This window comes from Drosophila santomea, unplaced genomic scaffold (genome assembly GCF_016746245.2).
Source record: "Drosophila santomea strain STO CAGO 1482 unplaced genomic scaffold, Prin_Dsan_1.1 Segkk6_quiver_pilon_scaf, whole genome shotgun sequence".
Classification (NCBI taxonomy): domain Eukaryota; kingdom Metazoa; phylum Arthropoda; class Insecta; order Diptera; family Drosophilidae; genus Drosophila; species Drosophila santomea.
The window spans coordinates 638105-659198 of NW_025319002.1; the positions used below are offsets into that span (position 1 = coordinate 638105).

At 40.7% G+C, this 21094-nt stretch overlaps 1 protein-coding gene across 1 annotated transcript in view; it reads left to right on the plus strand.

Moving 5' to 3' along the window:
* The window catches only part of LOC120457662, a gene marked incomplete at its 3' end in the record, with an annotated part of 132965 nt that overhangs the window by 55057 nt on the left and 56814 nt on the right, over window positions 1-21094 (plus strand). The window lies entirely within an intron of this gene.

Genomic DNA, 21094 nt, shown 5'->3' on the forward strand with positions numbered 1-21094 from the left:
TCCGCACTAAACGAAATCAATTTTAAAACGAAATGAAATCAATTTTAAGTAAATAAACTTGGTAATACTTCATTTTGTTTTACAAACTCTAATAGAACTTCACGCGACACTACTTCTACTTTCAACGACTGTCCAACTTGACTGATCGTTTCTGAAAAGAACCGACCGACTTATCCACTTTTTCACAACTGTCGCTTCACAACCTTTCTTTTTGACTTCTACGCTGCAACTGCATTTTCGATCATTCCGGCCAACTGCACTCCTGATCCTATCGATAGTTTCCTATCAAACTGCCATCATCATTGTTTACATATATATGTTTGACCAGGATCAACTAAGGAGCAAGTCCGGCCATGTTCGTCTCTCCCTCCGTATTAACGTCGAGATCTCAGGTACTATGAAAGCTAAAAAGTAATGATAAAAAGAATACTCATTTCTTTCTCATTACAGATTCCAGAGACATAGACCCAACAGTTTTCAATTCTTATACCCGCTACTCGTACAGGGTAAAAGGGTATACTAGATTCGTTGAAAAGTATGTAACAGGCAGAAGGAATCGGTTCCGACCATATAAAGTATATATATTCTTGATCAGGATCAGGATCTCAGGAACTACAAAAGCTAGAAAGTTAAGATTAAGCATACATACTCCAGAGACAGACGCAGCGCAGGTTTGTCGATTTATGTTGCCACGCCCACTTAAACGCCCACAAGCCGCCTAAAACTGCCACACCCACACTTTTGAAAAATGTTTTGATATTTTATCATTTTTGTATTGGTCTTGTAAATTTCTATCGATTTGAAAAAAAAAACTTTTTGCCACGCCACTCGACTATAGCGTGCTCTCTTGTTTTAATCTTAGCTTCGAACTCCTTTACGACCATACTATCCTTCCAAAAATCACCAGAACATATGGTCGAAATTAATTCATTAGGGAAAGTTATCAAGATAACATGTCACTAGCGTAAGAAAAGCTAAATTTTTCCACTCTTATATTATCGGCTTTTGTTTTGTCTTGTACTTATATAAGACGAAAATTTGTTTCTTTAGTCGAACCACCGTGAGGGGTCTTGGTACTGCAGATTGTATTTCTGAAGGGACTACTTGTGCCGGTTGTTCGGACTCAATATTCCTTATCTCGACAAAAACTATCTCTAGCTACGCTAAATCTGCTAAGCAGTCCTATTTATTTATTTTGACGATTTCTACGTGAATGATCTCATATCTCGCTTTTGTTTCCTGCATGTTCTTTATTATTCCCTGACGTTATTTATTTTGTTCCCTCAGAGCAGCCATATATTAAGTAAATCTGTGCTCTCGTGGCGAAGCTGATCCCACTTCTAATATCGGGAGCGAGGATATTTTATCCAATTGTATCCTAGGCCCAAGGCACACCGAGTTCCGTCTTCATGCGTTACCCAAACAGGAGCGAATCTCCACTCCTCAACTCCGTTGACTCCACCCGCATCATATCCATCTCACTCAAGATCGTCCAATCTAGTGATCTCTTTATCTCTCAAGGGGTTTGGTAACGAAGACGGACCTGACGATTTTTATGTTAGCGAATTCAAACGATTGATTTATTTTTTCTTCAAGAAATTTGGCAGCGATGCGCATGCATAGTGTACGAAAACGAGAATAATTGTTTTCTCCAATTTTGACAATACTGGACATAAGTTTAGGTGCTGCTGGCGGCTGCGAGACCCGATATACTCTCCCCGTTGGAAGCGTGGCTTTCAACCGTGGCTTTCCTTCCCCCCGAAAGAAGCCCGCTTCGTCAATCCTCTTGGCCGCCTGAGCTTCAAAGTACGGTGGCCACAGATCGATAAAGATGCAGAGAAATTCGTTAAAGCTTGTAGATATTGCTGCCTGGTATCGCAAGACACCCGGCCAGCCCCAATGGATAAAAATCCGTTCCCCACTGGCCCGTGGATATGGGTCGCATCAGATTTGCTAGGTTCTTTACTCAACAATGAATATGTTCTGATCTTTATTAAATATTTCCCACGATATACGGAGCATAAAAAATAGCCTAAAAATAGCACACGCCAATAGGAAAAACTACAAAGAGAAAATCCAAAAGTTTGTCCTCATGTACAATGTAACCCCAATGTAACAAAAAACAACAGGGCAGCGCCTACAAAAAACCAGGCATCGGGGAGATCTACGAGCAAACTCTGGGGAAAGAAATAAAGACATAATTGAAAAATTTAAGGGAAAGTAGACAGCCGACAAAAGGAGAGGGGCAAAGGAAATCGATATTGTATATCGATAAAGTATTTTTTAAAAACGTAGTGTTCCCGAACAAATTTACAAACTTCGACAAAACGAAATTTACTGTGTTAAAAAGACAGAATAACATTGTAAAAATCGAAGGAGATGGTAGAAAACTAAGAGCTTGCATACTCGGTCGTTGTTTATGGCGTCATGCTGGCAAACACCCATTCGTTTGTAAGCATACCCTTCTGATGTCTGAATATCTGAGCATTTATCGGCGTTGGATTCGGCAGCCTTTATAAGTGCGAGATATTCTGGGGAGTGGAAGAAAGTGGATTTTATGTCGATGTAGAGGTCTGGCGCGGTGAATTCAACTTTTTGTATTGCATCCATTTCAACTCTAGACAGTGCATCTGGGACCACGTTCAGGGACCGCTGACGGTGTTCAATGGTGAATTCGAAGCCCTGTAGTTTGAGGCTCCATCTCGCTAGCCTCCCCGATAGGTCTATTTGGCCCATAAGTCATTTCAAGCTAGCATGGTCAGTTATTACTTAAAAAGGCATTCCCTTCACATAAGAACGGAATTTTCTGATGCTGAGGATTGCGGCATAGCATTCCCGTTCAGTTATACTATAATTCCTCTGTGTTTAGTTTTACGGACATGTATGCGATTGGGTGTTTGCCGCCTGCGTTTTGAAACAGGACTCCTTCCACTCCAGTGGTAGATGAATGATGAATGGCCTTTTAAAGTCTGGAGTGACAAGCACAGATGCTGCTGCCATGTCGGTCTTCAGAGACTCAAAAGCCTGAACGGCCGCTTCGGTTAAATAGAATTTCTTGACACGGTTTTTCTTAAGAGAGTCATGAGGAGAGGATGTAGTCTAATCGTAGTTCTGAATGAATCTTCGGTACCACCCAATCATGCCAAGAAACCTTAGCATTTGCTTAGCGAAACTAGGCCTAGGGAAATCTCGTATCGCCTGTATTTTGGCATGATCTGTGCGGGTGCATCCCCTTCCTACAACGTACCCCAAATATTTGGCCTGACTATAGCAAAACTTCCTGTTGTCTACATTGACGGTAAGTTTCGCAGGTTGCTAGCAATCGCTCACCTGATTTAACATTACTAGGAGTTTTGAAAAGGTAGGTGAGCAGACCAGCAGGTCATCGAGATAAACAAATACCTGCTCACATAGCGTAACCTTATCCATTAGACCGCACATTTTTTGTGCGGCGTTGCCAGCCGAATGGCATGACGGTGAATTGGTTAGTGACATTCCGGAAACTGTCTTCTCCGTCTTCTCTCTACTTTTGGGTTCTAGCGGTATTTGCAAAAGGCATCCATTAAATCAATCGCCGACTGTGGTCGACTCAGTAGGCCGTTAATGGTAATGGCGTTAACTTTTTGGGCGTCTGCACTAGGGTCACTGGGGAGCTCCAGCTGCTGTAGCTTTCTTCGATCAAGCCAAGACCTTACATGCGATCCAGTTCAGCATACACCAACTTTTGTTTTGCGGGAGATATTGGATAATGACGTTGTTATATAGGTACGCTCATTGGTTACTTCTATTCCCAAAAATCGATCCCGAAATAGAATCGCTGTGTTAGACCAGGCACCAAGGCACGCGGATTAAAAGACTGTCAACGGTCTTACCGCGGCCAGTCCCGTTAAATTTTAAGTTCCATTTATCTAGCCGAAGTTCTTTTTCCCGCATATCGGCATCATCCGACCGGCCATCCATGGTGTTGCCAATCTGATCGGTCAAGTGTCCTACCTCCTCCGGCTGGTTTTGGGGGGGTGTCTTCCGCGCTTGCACTTCGCGTTGCACGGCTCTCTTCTTGTGAGCGGTATCGGGTTACTGTCCCGGTGGTTGAATTGATGTATTTGGGTTTCTCTATTTAAGAATTGTTTTCGATGTTCTGCCTGATATGCAGCTAAATATATAACACGATCTACCCCGAAAGTTGCTGACTACAACTTCTTATAATAAGATAGGTAAGTTGGTGTGCTGTTATGCCATTAATAAGTCGCTCTTCAATCAAAACTAAGCCCCAAAAATAATAATTACCCGGAGGTCGTCGTTAAACGTTGCCCTGACATGGTTACATCCGGCCAACATGCCTCTGTCTTCCTTAGGGAACCTTTACTAGGTTTCATACGTGAACTGGCCCACCTTTTCCTGGGGAGCTATTACTAGGTTTCATATGTGAACTGGTCCACCTTTTCCTGGGGAACTTTTACTAGTTAAAAGGTGGGCCCACCTAAGACAATGTTTGTCCGAAAACGCCCTACCGCCAGTCGTCGGAAAATCAGGCTGTTTGACTTGCGGACTTCACAACCTGCTTCTGCTCTCTGACCAATACGTTCGGAATCCCCCACCCGTGGTAGCTTGACCTCTACGTTCGGAATCCACAAACGTCTTTCTATTTCCCTGGGTATCACAAACGAGGCTCTTGGATACTTGGCCTAGTACGTCGGCTGCGTGAACCAAAGTAACTAAAACGTCTCTCGCCCAAAAACGACCTGACTCCTTAGCCTAGTACGTCGGCAGCGTCGATTTTTTCGTTTTCCGGTCAATTCCTCCACCCCTTCTGTACTGGATCGAAAAACAAACGATGTACCCGCACCGCACCGCTAAATGCATTACCATTATATCTGCGCCCCTGTATGGGAGAACATGTTCTCTTTGAACTCAAACTTTTTGAACGACCTGGCTACTTGGCCTAATACGTTGGAAGCGTAAACCACCCACAAATTATATTTACGTTAATTACAAAAAACGTCAATCGGCACTTAGTTGGTTGATATTATAATAAGGAAATCTGCCATATTTTTGATTTGAGGTATTTTTAAAAATTAATTTTTCTAATGACAAAACAAAACCCCTACGATTTTAAAATATGATAAACAAACGAGTTTTAAAGTCATACCTCTATTTTTAGTCATACCTCATATATACACGTGTTCTCAGTTGGGGACTTATATTTATGCTAAATAGTAAAATAATTAATAAGCGCGCGCTGACTCTACTTAAGTCCAATATTCTATAAAAAGACAAATTAATTATGACACTATAAGACGGGAGTTATGCCTATTTAGGTGCCCTAATCTCCCAATACAGAAATCTAGTTCGTTGAACTTAATAACACTATTCCCTAATAAATACGAAAAATCCTTTCGTTGGGCGCCAATTCTGTTACGTTGGCGTATTAGTGACCGTGTCCTGGGTGAGGACCCAAAGGAGAGACATCCAATTTTCAGCACCAGGTTGACAGCGTAAGCTCGTTGATTATGGGTCGTGTGATCTTGGCAAGCCCGTAAACTCTCCAACATAACAAAAATACATTTTTAGAATTTCACTGCCCCACATGCTAAGCTGTAGCTTGATCGTAAAACGATCGGGCAATATAAACTGATGGAATTATACATACATATGCATTCGTGCGCCCATATTTTTGTAAACCGAATAATAACGTATTATACACAAGCAAACAAAAAAATACAAGAGAGAACGCTATATTCAACTTCCCCGACTATCTGATACCCGTTACTCAGCTGGTGGAAGTGCAAAGGAGAAATTTCCATACTGACAGTTTTTGGCGGTTTGTGAAAAAATATGAAAACATTTTTCAAATGTGTGGGCGTGGCAGCTTTGGGCGGTTTGTGGGCGTTAGAGTGGGCGTGGCAAACAGTTTTTTGGCATATCGATAGAAATTTACAAGACCAATACAAAAATGAAAAAATATTAAATTATTTTTCAAAAGTGTAGGAGTGGCAGTTTTGGGTGGTTTGTGGGCGTTAGAGTGGGCGTGGCAACATGAATCGACAAAGTCTATGCGTCTATGTCTCTGGAGTCTGTATGCCTAATCTCAACTTTCTAGCTTTTATAGTTCCTGAGATCTCGACGTTCATACGGACGGACAGACGGACGGACAGACGGACATGGCCAGATCTACTCGGCTATTGATCCTGATAAAGAATATATATATTTTATATGGCCGGACACGCTTCCTTCTGCCTGTTACATACTTTTCAACGAATCTAGTATACCCTTTTATTCTACGAGTAACGGGTATAAATATCTACATTCATAGGTCCCAATTTTTAAAGTACCCGAAAGAAATTTACATTAATGATGTCGATTTGTGTGCAGTAGTCTTACAAGAGGAACATCCGCTTAGTTACATTAGCTTAACGCTTAATGAACATGAAACAAACTACAGCACAATTGAAAAGGAATACTTTTCGACACTACCTACTTGAAAGACACTTTGAAATATCTAGTGATAGATAATGTTATGTTGTAGAATAGATCACATCTCGCAAAAGTTACAAAACATTATAAAAAACACATCACTTAAAAATTGTACGATATTATGACCATAGATAAAGCTGAACAATATTTTATAGACCATTTTTGCAGATTGATGCAGATTTCGAAATCATTTGGACTACTCACAAACTAACGATAAACACCAAATATACAAAAATTTTACGCAGCACGAATTTTTTGAAAAGCAAAACTAATTATGCAGAATTTAAAGAATTTATCTTGTCTACTCATGAACGACTTCTACACCCAGGCATACAACAAGCTATTTAACTTTTCGGGGACACTTACTATTTTCCAAATAGCCAGCTTTTTTATCCAGAATATAATAAATTAATGTAGTATTTGCAATCTGGCAAAAACAGTGCACTTTTACACACCAATGCCCATGAAAACCACTGAAGGCCGTCTGTCTGTCCGTATAAACGTTGTGATTTCAGGAACTATAAAAGCTAGAAAGTTGAAATTACGCATGCAGACTTCAAAGCCGTAGACGCAGCGCACGCTTATTGACCCATGCTGCCAGTTTTGGCACTGTTAGGGTTTTCAAAGGAGCCACTCGAGAGTTTGGAAAAAGTAAGTGCCTGCTGCGTGATTGTCCCCGACATATAGACAGGCTTCATAAACTTCAATGCCGTCATCGTAAAAACCATTAATCTCTAATTTAGAGAGTATGCCGAATGTGTGTAAAACTACTGCAAATATCTTGTCATTCGGAATCTTGCGTCAATGGACGGCTTTCTTTCAAAGACAGCTTTTCCTTGCACAGAAGCTGAAGAAAAACTTTGACTTTGTGATTACTCGGCAAACCAAACCAAGAAATCATAAATACTGAAATTGAGGATTAAATGACATTCAGTCAAGGCAAGGCCTTGCTGGTGACTAAAGGGTTGAAAATAAGAATAACAGCTGATCATACACGGGGTCCCAGACGAGGCCTAGCGTTTTTGGAAAATCGCTTCCGTCGTCAAACTTTAAGGTTCCTGGTACATTTGAACAGCACTTCCTTAGTTTAAAATTGCTTCTGTACAAGGGTGCCGACGTCTGCTGCATTACAAGTATGTTGATGGCTTTTCTTTGGAGCTGGCGATATCAAATCATCAACATAAAAGTCCCGGCGAGAAATCTCAGCACCCACTGGAAATGTCGCCTCCTCATCCATGCATCGACTTTACAGCTAGGTAGGAATTAGGCTTCGTGCCATGCATAACAGTATCCCGCTTAACCATGCACAGATCATCTTAAGGAGACTTTGTCTACATAATGCACTGGGAGTGGCTATCCTCAGGTGAAACCCTGACTCACCGGTATATGTGAAAGATGTCTCATGGGATTGCAACTGAATATATTTTACAGATGTCTCATGTGATTGCAACTGGATGCGAGCGAAATCTGAAATTGTTTTGCCTGAATTACTGGTCCAGCCATCGGAACATTGTTTAAGGGGTCTTTTATGACGCAATGATGAGGCAAAAAATACCGACAGGAACTAGAATCTTCTGCCGGAACTGCTGACATATGTCTCATATGCAAGTACTCTTTAATAATTGCCTTGTATTGGGCCTTGACGGCTGGACGATGGTCTAATTATACCCGTTACTCGTAGAGTAAAAGGGTATACTAGATTCGTTGAAAAGTATGTAACAGGCATAGAGAAGCGCTTCCGACCATATAAAGTATATATATTCTTGATCAGGATCAATAGCCGAGTCGATTTGTTTGTCCGTCCGTCTGTCTGTCCGTATGAACGTCGAGATCTCAGGAACTACAATAGCTAGAAAGTTGAGATTAAGCATACATGCTGCCACGCCCACTCTAACGCCCACAAACCGCCAAAAACTGCCTCGCCCACACTTTTATAAAATGTTTTAATATTTTTTCAAATTATATTTACGTTAATTACAAAAAACGTCAATCGGCACTTAGTTGGTTGATATTATAATAAGGAAATCTGCCATATTTTTGATTTGAGGTATTTTTAAAAATTAATTTTTCTAATGACAAAACAAAACCCCTACGATTTTAAAATATGATAAACAAACGAGTTTTAAAGTCATACCTCTATTTTTAGTCATACCTCATATATACACGTGTTCTCAGTTGGGGACTTATATTTATGCTAAATAGTAAAATAATTAATAAGCGCGCGCTGACTCTACTTAAGTCCAATATTCTATAAAAAGACAAATTAATTATGACACTATAAGACGGGAGTTATGCCTATTTAGGTGCCCTAATCTCCCAATACAGAAATCTAGTTCGTTGAACTTAATAACACTATTCCCTAATAAATACGAAAAATCCTTTCGTTGGGCGCCAATTCTGTTACGTTGGCGTATTAGTGACCGTGTCCTGGGTGAGGACCCAAAGGAGAGACATCCAATTTTCAGCACCAGGTTGACAGCGTAAGCTCGTTGATTATGGGTCGTGTGTTCTTGGCAAGCCCGTAAACTCTCCAACATAACAAAAATACATTTTTAGAATTTCACTGCCCCACATGCTAAGCTGTAGCTTGATCGTAAAACGATCGGGCAATATAAACTGATGGAATTATACATACATATACATTCGTGCGCCCATATTTTTGTAAACCGAATAATAACGTATTATACACAAGCAAACAAAAAAATACAAGAGAGAACGCTATATTCAACTTCCCCGACTATCTGATACCCGTTACTCAGCTGGTGGAAGTGCAAAGGAGAAATTTCCATACTGACAGTTTTTGGCGGTTTGTGAAAAAATATGAAAACATTTTTCAAAAGTGTGGGCGTGGCAGCTTTGGGCGAATTGTGGGCGTTAGAGTGGGCGTGGCAAACAGTTTTTTGGCATATCGATAGAAATTTACAAGACCAATACAAAAATGAAAAAATATTAAATTATTTTTCAAAAGTGTAGGAGTGGCAGTTTTGGGTGGTTTGTGGGCGTTAGAGTGGGCGTGGCAACATGAATCGACAAAGTCTATGCGTCTATGTCTCTGGAGTCTGTATGCCTAATCTCAACTTTCTAGCTTTTATAGTTCCTGAGATCTCGACGTTCATACGGACGGACAGACGGACGGACAGACGGACATGGCCAGATCTACTCGGCTATTGATCCTGATAAAGACTATATATATATTTTATATGGCCGGACACGCTTCCTTCTTCCTGTTACATACTTTTCAACGAATCTAGTATACCCTTTTATTCTACGAGTAACGGGTATAAATATCTACATTCATAGGTCCCAATTTTTAAAGTACCCGAAAGAAATTTACATTAATGATGTCGATTTGTGTGCAGTAGTCTTACAAGAGGAACATCCGCTTAGTTACATTAGCTTAACGCTTAATGAACATGAAACAAACTACAGCACAATTGAAAAGGAATACTTTTCGACACTACCTACTTGAAAGACACTTTGAAATATCTAGTGATAGATAATGTTATGTTGTAGAATAGATCACATCTCGCAAAAGTTACAAAACATTATAAAAAACACATCACTTAAAAATTGTACGATATTATGACCATAGATAAAGCTGAACAATATTTTATAGACCATTTTTGCAGATTGATGCAGATTTCGAAATCATTTGGACTACTCACAAACTAACGATAAACACCAAATATACAAAAATTTTACGCAGCACGAATTTTTTGAAAAGCAAAACTAATTATGCAGAATTTAAAGAATTTATCTTGTCTACTCATGAACGACCCAGGCATACAACAAGCTATTTAACTTTTCGGGGACACTTACTATTTTCCAAATAGCCAGCTTTTTTATCCAGAATATAATAAATTAATGTAGTATTTGCAATCTGGCAAAAACAGTGCACTTTTACACACCAATGCCCATGAAAACCACTGAAGGCCGTCTGTCTGTCCGTATAAACGTTGTGATTTCAGGAACTATAAAAGCTAGAAAGTTGAAATTACGCATGCAGACTTCAAAGCCGTAGACGCAGCGCACGCTTATTGACCCATGCTGCCAGTTTTGGCACTGTTAGGGTTTTCAAAGGAGCCACTCGAGAGTTTGGAAAAAGTAAGTGCCTGCTGCGTGATTGTCCCCGACATATAGACAGGCTTCATAAACTTCAATGCCGTCATCGTAAAAACCATTAATCTCTAATTTAGAGAGTATGCCGAATGTGTGTAAAACTACTGCAAATATCTTGTCATTCGGAATCTTGCGTCAATGGACGGCTTTCTTTCAAAGACAGCTTTTCCTTGCACAGAAGCTGAAGAAAAACTTTGACTTTGTGATTACTCGGCAAACCAAACCAAGAAATCATAAATACTGAAATTGAGGATTAAATGACATTCAGTCAAGGCAAGGCCTTGCTGGCGACTAAAGGGTTGAAAATAAGAATAACAGCTGATCATACACGGGGTCCCAGACGAGGCCTAGCGTTTTTGGAAAATCGCTTCCGTCGTCAAACTTTAAGGTTCCTGGTACATTTGAACAGCACTTCCTTAGTTTAAAATTGCTTCTGTACAAGGGTGCCGACGTCTGCTGCATTACAAGTATGTTGATGGCTTTTCTTTGGAGCTGGCGATATCAAATCATCAACATAAAAGTCCCGGCGAGAAATCTCAGCACCCACTGGAAATGTCGCCTCCTCATCCATGCATCGACTTTATAGCTAGGTAGGAATTAGGCTTCGTGCCATGCATAACAGTATCCCGCTTAACCATGCACAGATCATCTTAAGGAGACTTTGTCTACATAATGCACTGGGAGTGGCTATCCTCAGGTGAAACCCTGACTCACCGGTATATGTGAAAGATGTCTCATGGGATTGCAACTGAATATATTTTACAGATGTCTCATGTGATTGCAACTGGATGCGAGCGAAATCTGAAATTGTTTTGCCTGAATTACTGGTCCAGCCATCGGAACATTGTTTAAGGGGTCTTTTATGACGCAATGATGAGGCAAAAAATACCGACAGGAACTAGAATCTTCTGCCGGAACTGCTGACATATGTCTCATATGCAAGTACTCTTTAATAATTGCCTTGTATTGGGCCTTGACGGCTGGACGATGGTCTAATTATACCCGTTACTCGTAGAGTAAAAGGGTATACTAGATTCGTTGAAAAGTATGTAACAGGCAGAGAGAAGCGCTTCCGACCATATAAAGTATATATATTCTTGATCAGGATCAATAGCCGAGTCGATTTGTCTGTCCGTCCGTCTGTCTGTCCGTATGAACGTCGAGATCTCAGGAACTACAATAGCTAGAAAGTTGAGATTAAGCATACATGCTGCCACGCCCACTCTAACGCCCACAAACCGCCAAAAACTGCCTCGCCCACACTTTTAAAAAATGTTTTAATATTTTTTCATTTTTGTATTGGTGTTGTAAATTTCTATCGATTTGTCAAAAAACTTTTTGCCACGCCCACTCTAACGCCCACAAACCGCCCAAAGCTGCCACTCCGATATAAAGTCTTGACATTAAAGCGACTGCAGCCTCCGGAAACACTGACAAACAATAACAGCAGTGATGGAATTCAGTTTCGGAGGTTCGAGATCGCGTTGCTTAGTTAGCAACGCTGCAACGTGGATTTTCTCTTTGGAATTAAACTTTTGAAGGATGTGTTCTCCATATGCTCCTTCCATGGCCTGACTCTCCGGATCCAGATTTAGGATAAGTACTTGGGCGATAATGCATAGCGCAAATATGACCGTTAAATAATAATATTAACATTTGTGAGGTCAGGATGCATTTGCGAGGCGCGCTTTAAAATTTCCCCGAACTGAGGATTTAAAGCGTTAAAAGCACATCATTAAATTTGTCACTCAAATTACTTATTTTAAATTTTGTACAAATCAAGTTCTGCAGGCTTGCTGAAAATTTTCCTAAATGTTTGTTGTATCTCATTGATCAGCTTCAAACTTACATCAAGAACGGAATTGTCAAACGAAGTTAACGCAGAACTTGACAAGGAAACCGAAATTCGTTCCACTATATTAATTGTGTGCTTAGTTCTTAAAAAAGTCACCCTGTTTGCATCAGCGGTAACGTTTCCCGACTTTTTAGCAGCCTTGGTAATAGCAGCAACATATACCGGCGGAACAGCGACTCGAAATATAGCGGGAAGATGAGCCCAAAGAAGAAAAGCGAAAGCTTTCGTTATTTCGCTACGTACGCGCTATATAACTTTTTATGTATAGGCACTCTAGAGTATCCAACAGAATTACTTTTAATGTTTACTGCTTTTAATATTGTGTATTGAAGACACAAATTGATGTTTAACTAAATAAAGAATTTAACAGCTTTGTGTGATTTGCACTATATATTGTTTATGTACAAATCACGACGGGGTCACCAAACTGTTGAGCTAATACGTTTTTTTATTAGATATTTTTGCGAAACAAAAAGCCGTTTTAGTTTCTAGCGATTTCGAACAAATATAGTTTATTTCCTTTAGCAGAGTTTAGCATCGATTTGCGAGTTACGTATATGTAAGTTCGAGAGTGGTTGTTGTAGAGTTGCTCGGTCGCCTGTGCCTTGGAGTTTTGGTATTTTTCAAAGTGTTTTATATTTGATTGGAAATAAAATGTCTGTTCGATTTGAGTTTATTTGAATTTATATTGTGTATTCCCTCGTTATTCTCGACGCAAAAAGATTTTTGGCAAATCAATAGAAATTTACAAGGCTAATTCAAAAATGAAAAAATATCAAAACATTTTTCAAAAGTGTGGGCGTGGCTTTGGGCGGTTTGTGGTCGTTATTCATTCGCGATCGAGCTCTGCTAGAGAGCAGACGTGCATCTAGCCGCGGAACTTTTTGACATTATTTCTTTCGCATCGTTTTCTTTTGCGTCGTTTCCTTTGCGTCGATATTCTCGTCTGCCTAGTGCTCGAGCACATTTATTTGCGACATCGTGGCGCGCGGTGTCCGCTATCTTTCTAAGAAAACCACAACAAACGCAAAAGTTTCCAGAAAGGCGTTGCAAGCCCTTGGGCAAGCTGTATACTTTGCTCTTGCTCTTGGAAGCGAGAATTCACAATAAAGAGAATTTCAACAAACAATTTCACAACTAATGCTGACAAGTTTAAGCTTGCAAAAACCATGGAAGATATTAATTTTTCTGGACAGGCTAACTGTAGTGTTACTGATCAGCAGAGTATGGAGCAAATAGCTGGCGCTACTCCAGCAGAGCTTAGGACTCAACTATTAAACGAATTTAACCATAAGTGGTCAATTTCTGAAGCAAATAAATTCCCCACTGCAACTATCGCTTGCACAACTACAGCTGTTACGTTTACGCTGGCGTCGTCTATGACAACCAGTAGCGTTACCACATCCTTAACTGGCGGAGTTACTTCAGTCGGCAAACATGATAGTTGACGAAAGTTCAGATTCAACTTTTTGCCCTTTTCAGCCCGCGTATGTATCGGTGGCTCCAGTTAAGAAGAAGAACCAAAATTCGGTAACTAAAACGATCAAGAAAAGAAAGGCACAGACCGTCCCTGTCGCCAAAGCTCTGCCAAAATCGGCTACCTCCAGCAACCGTTTTTCCGTTCTAGCTCAGGATGAGATGGAAATTGATAACTTAGCTGCCGCTCATATTGAAACCGTAGCCCAAACTCAAGCTGCCTCAAATCCAACCTCCCGGACAGATCAGTCACAAACAACCAACAATCCGTTGAAGACAAAAAGGCCTTCTCTAATATGTGTGCCTTCCTGTAATAATATTGATGCCCTTGACCAAGCGTTGTGTACAGTTATCAGCCTGTCTTCGTATTCTTTCAAAATGTTCAGATCTGGCGTAACAAGAATACTTACTGCCGACCCTGCAGCCTATAGGGCAACCGTCAAAGTACTAACTGATAACAACTGTCAGTTCTGGCATCACCAACTCGATGAGGAAAAACCTTTTCGTCTAGTAGTTCGAAAAATCAACCCAACTGTTGGTACAGAGCGAGTTAAAAATGCCTCTATCGACTTTGGACATGAAGTATTAAATATTCATTGCCCAAGAAAGCCAGACTGGTCAAATGCATCTCCTAGTCAGGATACTCTTGAAGACATACGTACACGACAAGCATGCTTCTTCGTTAATCTCAAAAAGGCTCCTAATAACATGGATCCTTTAAAAATTTCAAAAATTGGCCCCCACAATCTTATAGTGGAAGGGGCCAGAAAAAATAGGGAGCTTGTACAATGTTTTAGATGTCAAGATTTTGGGCACACGAAAAATTATGGTTTAAAGCGCCCAGTCTGTGGAAAATGTGGTGGTGAGCACCCTACCAACAAGGACTGCAACATTATCTCACCAGAGGCCTGTAAATGTGCTAACTGTGGGGAGGATCACCCAGCTAGCTATAAAGGATGCAAAGTTCGACAGCAAAAAATGAAGGCTCTTAAACCAGAATCACGTTTCCCACCACTTACAACAGCCAATGAGCACTTGTCCTCCATCCATCAAAACTTCAGTGCTGCTCATGCAAGAGACAGGTTTTCTCAAGCACAAGGTATTCAAAGAGTGCCTACGTTTGCTGACATTCTCAGAGAGCCACGAAATGACTCGCAGATCCCTCTGATGACAACTAGAAACCTCGGACGTACTCAACATGTTCCTCAGAGAGATTTGCCAACTAATTATTCAAATTCATCTGAACATCTAACTGTTAACGCTAACACAATAAATAAACTTGAAGATGCTTTGGTTAGCCTCTCCTCAAAAGTTGAACAGCTTTCCACATTGTTTACCCAATCGGCTGAATCCATTAACTCCTTGAGCATCTTGATCACCAAACTCTTAGTTAAGCTAACATGATGCAGCAGGATATTCGCCTCGGATTATGGAACGCACGGGGAATCGAGAGAAGCACAAATGAGCTTCATCTTTTCCTCTCTGCCAATCGCATAAATGTTATGCTCATCACAGAAACTCATTTTCAAGGTCAAAGACGAATCTACATTCCAGGTTTTGTCTGCCACAAAGTTGATCATCCCTTGGGTGGTCGTCAGGGAGGAGCTGCCATCTTGGTCAGACATGATTTGGAGCACCACAAATTGGACGAAGCATCATCTACAAACATTCAGCTTGTCCAAATTCGTCTATTAACATCAACTGGACCTATCACAGTGGCTGCAGCTTATCTTCCCCCCAGGATGAGCTGGACGGCTATTGACTTTGAAATTATGCTTCAACTATTGGGTAGCAAATTTATCCTTGGAGGTGATTTTAATGCAAAGCATCCATGGTGGGGAAACCAAAGAACATGCACGCGTGGTAAACGACTACATGAAGCTATATGTAGTTCCACATACCAAATACTAGCTACTGGAAATCCGAGCTTTTACTCCTATAACACGCAATTAAATCCCTCAGCCCTGGACTTTTTTGTGACAAATGGTATAGCACAAAACAGAACATCTGTGGAGAATATCTACGAGCTGTCATCAGACCATATTCCGATTGTGGCCACACTGTTTGAAGCACCTCAACATTAAAAAGTTTCAAAATGAGCTCGAAAAGTCCGTCTTGCTTAACTTAGAAATCAACTCGACTGAGGATGTTGATCACGCTATTGACGTTTTAATGGCCAAAATTTAAACTGCCGGAATTGTCGCTGCTCCCTCTAATGCGCATCGCCCTCACGCTCGTCCTCCTAGCCTATCATCTGCTGCTGCTGCGCTACTAAACCTTAGACTAGATAGGATCTTCAAACGGCTGGCGAATCGTTTGCATAAAGTCTTGGCTGTTGACAAGCAAAATGAGATCGATAAGCAAATGGATAGTTTAAGCCCAGACGCTTCAACCAATTACGCTCTATTTAAGATCACCAGGCGATCAGCCCTTACAGTTGCAGCTCCCTTGTAAGCCTGTTATACTAAGTGAGGTCAAAGAATTGGTGTCCGAGCTAAACAACAAAAAGGCGCCTGGTGAAGACGGGCTCGAAAACAGGACACTCAAGTTGCTGCCCACCAAGGCCCTCCTGTTTATCACACTGATCTTTAACTGCTGCCTAAGACTCAGCTATTTCCCAAAGGCCTGGAAAAATGCAGCAGTTACAATGATTCACCAGCCAGACAAGCCACCATCGGAAGTTGACTCGTATAGGCCCATTAGCCTATTACCAGCCCGTGCCAAAATGCTTGAACGAATTATTCTTACTCGCATCCTAAGCACCCCAGCAGTACAGGATGTTCTTCCCGATTACCAGTTTGGTTTTAGAAAACAGCACGGCACCCCGGAACAGCTCAACCGAGTTGTTAACTTCGTTCTGGAGGCAGTTGAGACCAGAGAATACGCGGCTGCTGTCTTTCTTGACATAAGACAAGCATTCGATAGTGTTTGGCATGCGGGTTTGCTATATAAGCTAAAACAAATTATTTCTCCACAGCTTTTCCTTCTTTCAAAAAGCTTTCTGGTGGACCGCAGCTTTTCGGTACTAGTTGATGGGCATGCTTCCGATAGAAAACCTATTACAATCGGCGTTCCTCAGGGTAGCGTTTTAGGCCCAACGTTTTACTCGCTCTTCACCTCAGATATGCCTTCGATATCCTGCCTTGAACCCGAATTTCAAAATAATGCCCTCCTTGCCACTTTTGCAGACAATACGGCTATCATAACCAGGAGTCCTTCCGAAATTGAGGCTACTGAAATTCTTAGAGCTACCTGGACCAGTATTCCAACTGGGCTAATAATTGGAATATTGGCATTAACAGCTCCAAATGTGTTAATGTGACGTTTTCGAACAGGCGTAACAACTGTCCCGGAGTGACCTTGCAAAATGTCACCCTTGTGCACAAAGCATTCCACAAATATCTTGGACTGGTTTTGGATCGACGCCTCACATTTAGCCGCCACACTACCATGGTGAAGCAGGCTTTGATCTCAAAAGCTAGACGAATGGACTGGCTACACAGACAGCGTAAACTCTCGCTACTCAATAAAGTGAGGATATACAAAAGTATCCTTGCTCCAGTCTGGATGCATGGTATCCAAATCTATGGGATAGCTGCCAAGTCCCATTTGGCGAAAATTCGCGTAGCACAAGCAAAGATTTTGCGTAGGATTTCAAATTCCCCGTGGTATCTGAGGAAAAGGAACATTGAACGTGACCTGAAAGTTACTCCCATTGGCGACGCTATCAATAAAATATCTGAAAGAAACGGAAATCGGCTCCGATGCCATCCTAACCAACTAGCCAGCTGTTTATCTACCCCACGTGTCCCTGTACATCGTCGCAGAAAAGGTTCACTGAGGAGATTCCCCATTGATCTCACATATCGAAAAATATCATAAAATAATTCTATAGGAAATAAAAATAAAATTAGTTCTAAGATATAATAAATGTTAGATTAAGCGCCCCATTTTGTAATTAATTTGATCAAGTTGTCTATAGTTATAATGGTAGCAATAAGCAAATTTAAAATCCAATTAATAAATAGATATCAATATAAAAAAAATAAAAAAAAGTGGTCGTTATAGTGGGCGTGGCAAAAAGCTTTTTGACAAATCGATAGAAATTTACAAGGCTAATACAAAAATGAAAAAATATCAAAACATTTTTCAAAAGTGTGGGCGTGGCAGCTTTGGGCGGTTTGTGGGCGTTAGAGTGGGCGTGGCAACATGAATCAACAAACTTGCGCTGCGTCTATGTCTCTGGAGTCTGTATGCCTAGTCTCAACTTTCTAGCTTTTGTAGTACCTGAGATCACAGCGTTCATACGGACGGACAGACAGACAAACAGACGGACATGGTCATATTGACTCGGCTATTGATTCTGATCAAGAATATATATACTTTATATGGTCGGAAACGCTTCCTTCTGCCTGTTACATACTTTTCAACGAATCTAGAATACCCTTTTACTCTAGGAGTAACGGGTATAACTAAGTAAATGTCGTCTATCTCGATATATATATATGTATATATGTACGTTGGTATGAATATTTTTTTGCGGCACGCTTCGGCCGCTATCTGGTTCTCGGATTACTTGAATTTTGCACTTGTTTGTTGTCTTTGCTAAAATCCACATAAAACTTATTCTTTGTTTGGTTTTCCCGGCTTTTATATTTTGTTCGGTAGTAGGCAAGTGCGTTTTAATTGACGGATTGTTTGCGGTGCAAACTGCACCGGCGAACACCCAGCTTCCTCACCCGATTGTCCACAATATCAAACACAAAAAACAACTTCTTTACCTCAAAACAAGCAAAAAAAATGCAATTTTCGTGAAGCAGTTTTCCGAAAACAACAACTAACTCCACGCTTACCTACTCGACCGTCGCAAACAAAAACCCACCTTCCGCTGTTCTTATCACAAAAACCAAAAACCCAGACACGATTACGAACAACGACCTGCCCACAAGCTCGACAAAAGTTCCAACATCTCTTTTACCAACGCATTCCTCGTCTCGTGCCAACACTTTGAATCCCGAAGAAAATCTAACTACCTTACCAAGTTCCTCTGCCTAAAATGATATCTCTTACTTAAGCTCAACAAGTAAACTGAAAATATGTACGGAACGATTTCGCAAACTCATACACACCTCAAATAAATGAGAATATTCAATAAAATTTAATCATGACAATTACTATTTTAGAATGGAACATCCACGGTATTTTTAATAATTACAATGAACTGACAATACTTATAGAGACCACGCACCCGATAATGTATTTTTGCAGGTAACCCACCTTCCTTGCAATTTCACAAATTTTATTTGCCCCAACAGGGTATGAATATTGTTAATGCTTACATTCCATCATGTCTTATTTTTTCATCGTCTGACATATCAGAAATTTTACAAAATCCTTATGGATCCATAATACTCGTCGGTGACCTAAACTCGTGGAGTCCTCTATTTGGGCTCGAGGCGCACAACCACAAGGGGTAACAAAATCGAAAGCGTAATACTGAAAAACAGCCTACAAACAGTTCCCCGACTCACCTTTCAACTCACAACACCTTCACTCACATTAATATCTCGCTGATATCTCCACAGATATCCCATAGGTGGAGCTGGTCTATATCAGATAACCTCCATGGAAGTGACCACTTTCCCATAATCATCCCCATAAGAACACCCACCCGCACCGATAATACTTTACCCCTCCCTAAATACAAGATAGACCTAGAAAACTAGAATCGCTTTAATGAAAATTGCAAAATATTAGCAGCAAAATGGACTGACGGTTGCTTAAATCAGCAAGTCGCACAAATAACGAAAGTCATTCGAGCAGCTGCAAACTGCAGCATTCCCCAAACGAAAAGAGTGATCCACAAAGCCAAAAAGCCGTGGTGAAACGCTTCAACAGCTTAGGGACCAAAAGCAGTGCTTTTTCTCGTCCTACAAAGCCAATATGAATGATATAAACCTTATCAAATACAAAAAAACATTTCGAAAAAAACCAGTACTTTCGTCCAAGCGTAACTCCCTTGAAGAATTTATTTCCAAAATCTCCCCATTATCCTCCAGAAAAAAAGTCTGGTCCGATATAAAAAGCCTAGCCCGCACCGTTCAAATATATAAAATCCAACTAAGGTACACTAACTAGATCTCTTAATATCGCCGAAGAGTTTGCCTTATCTTTGTCTGAATACTCTTCTGACCAAAATTTTTTAATAGAGTATATACGAGAAAAAAATCGGTATCTTTCAGTGCCCTATCTCATCGATTCTTTTTCCCCATCCGCTACGTTTTTAGATTCCAAATTAAAATTGCTTGAAATAGAAAATTCAGTAGCAAAAGCAAAAAGAAAAATCCCTGTGGCCGACGAAGTATGCTAACTACATCAATCAAATTTACCTCCCCCTGCCCAAGCCCAGGAGGTCCTTTAAATCGCCAGCACATTGGGGTTCCAAACAGCCAAACATAAGTCTTCAAATCTACAATGCTCCTAAAAAGTAACCTTTTTTTAGTGCACAAAAAGATCTTGGTAAGAAAACCTGGATTTACTCCAATGGTTTCAAAGTCACCGACTCAACCACGTTTGCGGTCGTTAACTGCAACCGTAAAATAATTGCAGGAGGTAGGCTCCCGTCGTACAACTGCATATTCACAGGAGAAGTTTTCGCCTTTCTCAAAGAATGCCAGTTCACCTCCAAAACCGCTGGTAAATCTGTTATATGCACAGACAGCCTCTCCTCTCTTTCCGCTATACGCAACTGGAATAACAATGACCCCACGTGAAGGAATTCATGGAAATGAACTCGCTGACAAAGCCACCCTAGAGATGAGACTTACACCATCAATCCTTTTCACTCCGTTTAACTGCAAGGATATGCAAAGTCGATTTCAGCTATACATTAAAGAAAAGAAACTCTCGAAATGGGCACTCATTATTATAAACCCAAATTGCATCATGTTTAAGCCACCACTTCATCCTCGGGCACACACAATTCACACATCAACACCTACTGACGGAAACATGCCAACTATGCGGGAACGAGCACACTGTTGACTATATTCTGAACGCCTAAAACCGATTGCACTCAATTAGATGTTTACTCATTGGTACACATAGTCATAGTTAAGTAGCCCCTCTTTTGAAAATATCTTAAAAATTAAAAAAATTGTCCAAAAATCC